This window comes from Vanessa tameamea, chromosome 17 (genome assembly GCF_037043105.1).
Source record: "Vanessa tameamea isolate UH-Manoa-2023 chromosome 17, ilVanTame1 primary haplotype, whole genome shotgun sequence".
Lineage (NCBI taxonomy): Eukaryota > Metazoa > Arthropoda > Insecta > Lepidoptera > Nymphalidae > Vanessa > Vanessa tameamea.
The window spans coordinates 8,408,893-8,417,892 of record NC_087325.1 but is presented as its reverse complement, the minus strand read 5'-3'; the positions used below and the strand labels follow the sequence as shown (position 1 = coordinate 8,417,892).

Here is a 9,000-nt window from a genome sequence, read left to right as displayed (position 1 = left end):
TCCATTTTTTAAAAGTGGCTGTCTCTTGTGGTAATCCTTAAAATAACATTACATTATATAATGTGCAAGTGATAATAATAATAATAAGGTATAGTATCGTATAAAAATCATAATTATATTTTAAATAAATACATTATATGAAGTCATAAGTACAGTCATCATTAATCAAACGTATGGCTGGTTCGATTTTGATCTTAAAAGTCAATGTTGAACCAAAAGATAATAAAAATAATTTAATCACGGATACTAGCTAGCACCTTCGAAATGTCATAATACAATATACGTTTCATTCAATGCTACCGGTTTGAATGTATATTTACCGGAGACGAACCGGCAAGTTATTCAATAGTTAGCAATACCCTTAGTCATTCGTCATATAACGTAAGAACGTAAGTGAAGAGCTTATCTCTTAGAATATAGCCAATTCCCTAGATTAGAACAATAACTAGTACCCAGCTTCTCCTCCGAGATAGCAGTACCAATTGAATTATTTCTATGTTAAGATATATTTCAACATCTTCATGTAACAATTCACTCTCAAACTTGACAGTAATTGGGTTACAATTGACCCTGGCCTTTCAGGGCTAAAAGATTGACGACGATAGCCGGTGTGGAGAAGCCCGGGAAAGCAGGCCGCAATCCTCGAGGCCCGTACCCAGACTGACTTTTAGGTCAGTCAGGAAGCACCATATACTACCACTACTGCACTTAAACTATAACTGTCATGTAAATATGACATAATATTTTTTATTGGAAATGTTACTGTGATACTTCCATATATTAAATTTTTTCATAACCTTAACACGAGTTGAGTTGAGAACGAAGGCATTTTTCTCAATATAGCACAGATATGTGTATTTTATAACGTGAATTCATATCAAATCTGATATAACATATGAAATACGATCTCAAAGGTTCCATTAAGTTTTATGGCAAAAGTGCACGTATATTCTTTGGTTCGAAGTGTAATAATACAATGCATTTAGAGCCTTCCCAGTTGAGGTTTAGCCCCTTAGAGTCCTTACCATGCGCATAGCTCCCGTAGCCACGGGAGCGATCGCCTCCAGTCTATTTTGTGAGACTCCGGAGAGTAGTCGCTTCAAAGAACGCGCGGGAATGCGACCAACTTTGAACGATTCGCAACGGTTTGAACGGTTCTATTTTTAAAATAATTCATTCAACATTTAATGACAGATAATATAGTTATTGAATAAAAATAATAAAAGTAAAAATAAATCAAAAACACGATTAAAAAAGTATTACAATTTAAAAAGTTTAGTTGCGGTTGTTATAGAGTGAGTTTTATAAACTGTATGAATATTTTGGCTGATCACTTTGATCCGTATGCAATATAATTATTTTGGGAAGGCGAGAAAGATAAGTTCGTAAAGTTTGAATGATTTACGATGCGGCCGCGACGCTGTGGAAAATTTTAACCTGCATTTGTCTCTTTTCGGTAAGTAGAAGATTTATTGAAATTGAATCTTAATTAATCAATAATTTGGATTTTTATTAATTGATTATATGAACACATTCATATTTTTTATATTTTGTTTAAATCAATATAAAATTAAGTTTTATTTTGTATAAGATTGTAGGTACACAGAAATAACATTTACTTGTTAATTGTGTAAAGTTCGTATGTACGTCTTTTTTATAATGTTATTTTATAATAAATCAATTACCGATTAAAAACAAAACTGTAATTAAAAAACAAAAAAAAAATTACGATAAAATGTATCAAAAAAAAAAAAATCTAACACGAATGTCTGCCGTCAACGAGCTTTGGCAATAATGCCGAACATTGACCTTGACTTTTTTTAAACGCAAGGTCGGATCATCGGATGATTTTATAATTTAATTCAAGTAGCAATGACGTCCCCAAAGAATACTTTCTTCACTAATATTGGCAATTCATATAATTCATTTATACAGTACTAAGCTATTATTCTCTTTAATTTTATATGATAGGTAAACGACCTTTTGACAAGTATAAATATTTACATATTACTCGAGTATATGAACAAAATTAAAATATTATATGATCGCGATTCATTAATAAATATTAATAACCCACCCATTACCCTTTTTTACGGTTGTTTCGGACATGTGAGAATAACTTTAAACTGAAAATCTTCAACTGAAATTCGTAATCCTCAACGATTTCTAGTGTCGTTTAAAAAGTTATTATTTGCCATTGCATTCATAGTATTTATTTATATATTTGAAATTCTTTGTAGACATTTAATATTATATTTAATTATATGTGCTTATGTATTAATATACATACATATAGAGGCAGTTCTTTAGATTAGAACAAAACACTCTATATTTTGACGACCCCCGTGGTCGAGTAGTGTGTACACCGGTTTTCATGGGTACGCCACTCCGAGGTCCCGGGTTCGATTCCTGGCCGAGTCGATGTAGAAAAAATTCATTAGTTTTCTATATTGTCTTGGGTCTGGGTGAATGTGGTACCGACGTTACTTCTGATTTTCCATAACACAAGTGCTTTAGCTACTTACATTGGGATCAGAGTAATGTATGCGATGTTGTCCAATATTTATTTATTTATTTATATTTTTTCGAGACTGCTTAGTACCATTGGAATTATTTCCATGATAGGATGTTTAAATAAAATTGTCAACCGCAATGGCGTTTTAATATTGTTTAAGGTTAAGGTTTTTTAATATTTTTAAAATCAGATCACTTTATACTAAAACTAAAACCTTCATGCAACGGTTTACTCTCAAACTAGACAGCAATTGGCCGTTCAGCCCTAAAAGATAAGCAAATATCTACATAAAACAAGTACATATATACCTATTTATATATAAATGAATAGGTACTTATTTTGTGTTTATTGACTAGTATAGGGTACTGCAAATGTCCCTGTAGCAATTGCACTATCCCAATTCCACACAGATTTTTTCCTCGAAAGAAAGATCGTCTCTCGAAAGAGATTGTTTAAAGCAATGAGATCGCCTTTGTACACATGTAAAATCTAATAAATCAATGTGTATTTAACTTTTCTTTTATGTATGTATGTGCAATGAAGACTTATTCCTGTTTTTCTCTCATTTGTTTTTATTATAGTTCAAATGTAATAATTACTGCAATAATCCAAATGAATTGCTATCTGTTGCCAAAGCTAAGTAATTCTAGTTGCAATAGATCTAGATTACAAATACATTCGACTGTATAAAATAATAACATTCTATCTTATACGTCCGTATACAAGAAAAGAATCAATCTAATATTATATTACTAAATTCAGTTGGTTTGTTCTTGTACGGGTTTCAATTATAAACTGATTATCTTTAATTTGGAATAACAATAATATATTTACTTGGAACTTAATGATTAAATAAAAAAAGACGATGAGTTATATATGATTTTTTTTTTTAAAAACAATGTAGTAAAAAGAAACCAAATTAAGTAGGCTGTATTTCATCGCCAAGAGTAACATTTAACATTGAAATTTTAGCTCCATCAATTGCTTCAAAAGTCTAATGCAAGATTTAATGTGTCACATATTGCACACACTCGTAATGTTAGGCTTGTTGAGTTCAAGCTCATTTTATACCAAATTATATCAAATTTGGTTCAGTAGTTTGGCTGACAAAGAGCAACAGATAGACAGAGTCACTTTTGCATTTATAATATTAGTATAGGTTTTATTATTCAAATTCCAATTTAATTTAAAAAAATATATGTGAGTTTATGCATCTCTATTTGTCTCGTATGATATAATATAAGTTGTCTTGGTAGTCAAAATCACAAATATAATATTTAGTATAAGTTAAGTTCAACATCTCAATAACGGTATACGGGCCATCTTGTAATGAGAAACAGTATCCTGATCCTTGGGGATATTGCGTTTCCACTTCTAGTTAACACTGGTTTGCCGGTAAATTTAGACTATTAATAATAGCTTGAAAATAAATGTCGTTAATATTATTTTATTGACGGATACGCCTATTTAATAATGATAAGCTTTAAATGTCACTTCATGTATATGTTACTGTTTATAACTAAACGCAGCGCTACTTTAAAAAATCATTAACAAATATGTCAAAATGGGAAAAATTATACGTTGATGATACGGTTTTTTGAGGTACGTCTAATTTTTTGTTTTGCGATAATTGATACAATATTATTAATAAAATATTTCTAAAATAATGTACCGATTGTCGTTCAAGGTTTTTTTTTTGAAGACCTAATATTTTTTAAGTTGAATCACAATATTTATTGCTAATTTTTATTTTACTTTTTCAACAGAACTATGTAATATATAATACAGAATGTAGGCGGTAGAGGGTACATTTTGCCTGTTCCACAAGCCATTTAAAGCGTATATCATTTTTATGTAAGTACAGCTTATACAGGATGTAAATAATAGCCGAAATTGAGGTGGGTATTTTAACCGCTGTTACTGTAGAAAAATGTACTTTAGGCAACATTTACTTTTAAAAATATTTTTACTTGTATTAACAGTGCTTATAAAATTGTACCGTTAGAAGAAAAAATAAGTATCACAATATTTTATTATACAGATTGATCGTGTTCTTCACGACATATTCTAGGAATATTGGAACGCAGCAAAAACTTTCGTTCATTAAAATCATCAATTCATGTAATTTATTTAATCGTTTTATTAAAAAAGCAATAATATATATGAAAAAAAATACATCAACGTAATTTCTCATGGGAATATTAATGCCGATGTCAACAAATTTGAACAATTAAAAAAAGATCGATGTTTAAAGAAAGAAAGGTACAGAGAACAAAAAAATGTCATAAATTTAATTCTACTTGAAGAAACATGAAGCTCTCGTACTAATATCGTATTGATATACATTAATAATATCTTCATCATATTGCAGTCTACGTAAACTAATAAAAAACCAATATTATAATAATATTAAAAACATTGATAAAACAAATGCTAGTTACGAGCAATTAATATCCAATCATATTATTGAATCAAATAGGCTCTTGAAAGCACCTTTGAATATTAAATGAAAGGCTACAATTGATTCGAAAAGCAAATTCTGCTGAGATGATCTAAGAAAAAACTAAAACAGAAGACTTTACTTTATACTTTATTGCACACTGCAGAGAGAATAAAAATAGAACATTGATACAGCCTTAATAAAAGTTGCACACAATTTTGACGACCTTGCTACATATCCAGGCAACCCAGATCAGATATTCATTAAAACTGGCCGCTAATCAATAACATGTTGAAATACCGAATTGACTGTTTTCTTTATTCAAAGTCAGCTAAAATTGCTTAAGTACTTGAAATCAAATCAAAATATACTTTATTCAAGTAGGTTTATACAAAATTAAAAACACAGTCATGTTAAATAAAATTATATATGTATGTTATGTCTCCTGCCTGGAAGTCGACAAGCATTAACTCCGCGCTTTTTTACTAATGTTGAACAGATACCTTTGTCCTCATAGGTTTTATGTCAATCAGGTGACTGTTTATAGCTTGCCGACACTCAAACTCGCGTTTACCTTTGTCCGGAATATATTAGCGCCATTGCACCTGGCGTTTCGATTTAACCTAACTTATAGTATATTTTTATAAAATATGTAATATTTTTTCTGTGTGGTTTTCGGACCGCCTAGCAGAGTAATAGTGCTAGGTTCGACAAAATAATTAATTTTGAAGCAGAAAAGAGACATAGTATGCAGTGTTTGAAAAAAAAAGTTTGTGTTATAGAAATTTTGAAATAAAATTGACGTAATTAAAATAAATGCTTCTATATTTAGTTTCGAAGAACGATTAATTTGAGTTATTTACTGAGCAAGAAATTTAGATGATGACGAGAAATTCGTTCGACATTAAATAACATTATAATTAGGCTGAGATATTTTGTTTCTTAATATTTAACAAGTCGAATAGACGTATAATTTAAAAACAATAAATCTAAATAAACATTTCAGGCCCAAAGTTTACACGCAGTTTACTTAAAGATATTCAAAATTATTCCTCAAATTTAGATTTACCTTATAGATGAATTGTACTTATTTTGTTTTTTCATTTGCATAAGACCTTTTTTGGTTTATCCAGACCTTTATAAGAAACTTACTATATCTGAGCCACTTTCGTTGATAATCTAATTTGTAGGGTTTCGTTCATTAAAAAAAGGTACAGTTTTACGATCACTTTTGTATCTGTTTGTTCGTTTATTATATACTTTCCTCTGAATATACTCAACGTAACGACCCAATCATGGTTGTATATCGTAAATAAACGAAATATCTGACTTTGTAGGATGATTTGGGATGCAAATCAGAAAATAAAATAAGACATAATTGTCATTCATGAGGCATATCAAGTGCGAGGATACGTCGTGAAAACAAAATTTATATTTAGTTTTAATTTAAAGCTTTTTTTTCTGAATATATTAAATAGGATAGCAATCATGCGTCTCCCTCTTATCTCTAAAACTACTGAGTCTAAAATTTCGAATAGCATAATCAATTATAATACTAATCATTTAGAGGAAACTAAAGGGATATTTTGTTTTAATAAAATACGGATACAGAATACTCGTAGTACAGAACCCTCTCCACGCGAGTCGAGCACTGGGTTTGATAAACTCATCGCTTCAATTGAATACAGCCTTGCCTCCTTATAATGTTCGTGTTTAAAGCTACTTGGAGTATTTTATGTTTCATAAAAATAAGAATATTTATATTTTATAGAATCCTCAATTCATAAGTTATAAGCATACAATTGTAAACTTAACTTATTTCCTTCTATTAAAGGAAATCATAGTTTGCTTAAAAACATTTTTTAAAATTAATATTTTATAATTTTCTAAATTAAATATAGATATAAAATATAATAACAATTTAGAAATAACATTTATAAGAATGATATGATGGCTAAAAATAGAATTAAACTGAAATTATGTTAATAAAGATGATATAATATTTTATAAACAGAATATATAAACAAATGAATAACAAAAAAACATCCTCACAGAAGTGAAATCATTTATAAGGCAAACACGTAACGAGAGTCGTTTAGCTAAATAAGCTATTTAGGGAAAATGAAAAGCAGCAGTGCGATCCTGCAAGAATGGATTTGTCACTCGTGAAATGTTGACAACCGACGACGAGTTACGGTAATACACCATTTTGATATGTGTATACAGTACATTTTATAAATAATATAGTCAATTCTGCGGCGACTTTCGAGTTTCTTTTTACAGAATATCTCTACTGAATAATCAAATTTATTCTCAGTAACAACAATGGCGACACGAAACTATGATGTGATCATTGTCCTCATCTTTTGTACTTTACATTTATTTTTTAAATTGCTAAACAAAAAGACATGCTTATATTATTTCGTTTTCGTTTTCAGAACTCTTGCATAAAATGATCTCACAATTGAAATGAAATTTTATCATTATACGTTCTTAAAGTTAACTTCATATTAAAGATTTTTTTTTTGTTATCCATTTCAGCTGTTTTATAAAAATTCTCGATTATGAAAACATAAATACAGAAATATATAGTTCTTCAAAACTGTGTTGTTGTTGTTAAGGAGATTTCTAGAAGAAGATAAGGCAGGACAAGAGTAAGCAAAGGATTATAATGTTCGTAAATGGAATATAAATCAAAATAAATGTGTACTTGTAAAAGTGTCTTAAACAAAGTAGCATACAAACCATACAAAGACAAGAAAATAAATTAAATCATTAAAAAAAAAAAATCAAAGATTTCAAAACTAATATAAAAAGTATAAATAAAACTCGATTAGGGATTTTTTTATATGTTCATCAAAACTGCTTGAAGTCAGAGGCCAAACTATTACCACTATCTTCTTCTGTACGATATGGAATTGGTTCCACTCTGTGGAACCAGCTTTCGCCGGCGGTTTTTCCGAACCGATACGACTTGGGAACCTTCAAGAAAAGAGCGTACTCTTTCCCGAAAGGCCGGCAACGCACCTGCAAGCCCCCCGGTGTTGCAGATGTCCATGGGCGGTGGTAGTCACTTTCGATCAGGTGAGCCTGCTCGTTTGCCAACTCTAACACAAAAAAAAAAATGTTTATCTTTATTAAATTAAATATAGATTACGATGACAATAACAAACGATAATTTATTAATATTAAATTATTATTTTTCTTTTTTTAATATTTTATTAAAATAGTAATATCGGCTTTCTTATTCCACCACTCTGCTCCAATACGGGTTAATGGGTACACACTTCGTACTTATATTTTAGTTTTTAAGTGCTTTTTGAATATCATGTAAAATATCCGAAATTAATAGTATAAATTATATTTATACTTACAGAAAATGATTAGAAATTATTTTATTTAAATTTTGTGCCCAATACTTAACAAATGAGCTTCCTTTTTTTAAATCGGTTAATTTTTGTTTATATTATGTTTCGCGTTAACGTAATATGCTTTTAATACCATACTTTACATTTTCTGCCTCGCACAACCACTCTGTGGAACTAGCTTTCGCCGGCGGTTTTTCGTCGGACTCTAAATGTTTCCAATAAAGGTTCCAGGTGATTATATACTCTACAATCTTTGTAATAACTGTTTTTAATTTAAATGGCGCTGAAATTTAAGACGTGTATTATCGAAAAACTCTTTTTTGGTACCATTTCACGAAGAAGGCGGCGCGAGGGGCGGTTGATAAAGTTCGCAAATTCCGAATCTTAGTTAGAGCACACAGCTAAACTATTGTACCTTACTTTATGTCTTTTATGACACAAATCCATAGTGGTACACTATTGGTTTATTACTATGCATAGAAATACTTGGTGACAGGACCTTACGCGAGACGAGGTGAGTAGGTATATTATGTTCATAAAATCAATATTGTAATGGCTGGTATCATCCATCCATCACACAAATTTCCCCCAAACAGCAATAATTATTATTGATATTATCCGGTTTAAAATGTGAGTTACCCATTTGTAAAGACAAATAGCGCACGGGACGTACATCC

General features: G+C 30.0%; 1 protein-coding gene across 2 annotated transcripts in view; it reads left to right on the top strand.

Annotated features, from left to right (window-relative positions):
• The first annotated feature begins 1,081 nt into the window (after positions 1 to 1,081).
• LOC113400504 (neuropeptide CCHamide-2 receptor-like) overlaps positions 1,082 to 9,000 on the top strand; it is an 89,917-nt gene continuing 81,998 nt past the window's right edge. For both annotated transcript variants that reach the window (XM_026640086.2, XM_026640087.2), the window contains exon 1: positions 1,082 to 1,456. The gene's annotated coding sequence lies outside the window, so the exon portion shown is untranslated. The remainder of the gene's footprint in view (positions 1,457 to 9,000) is intronic.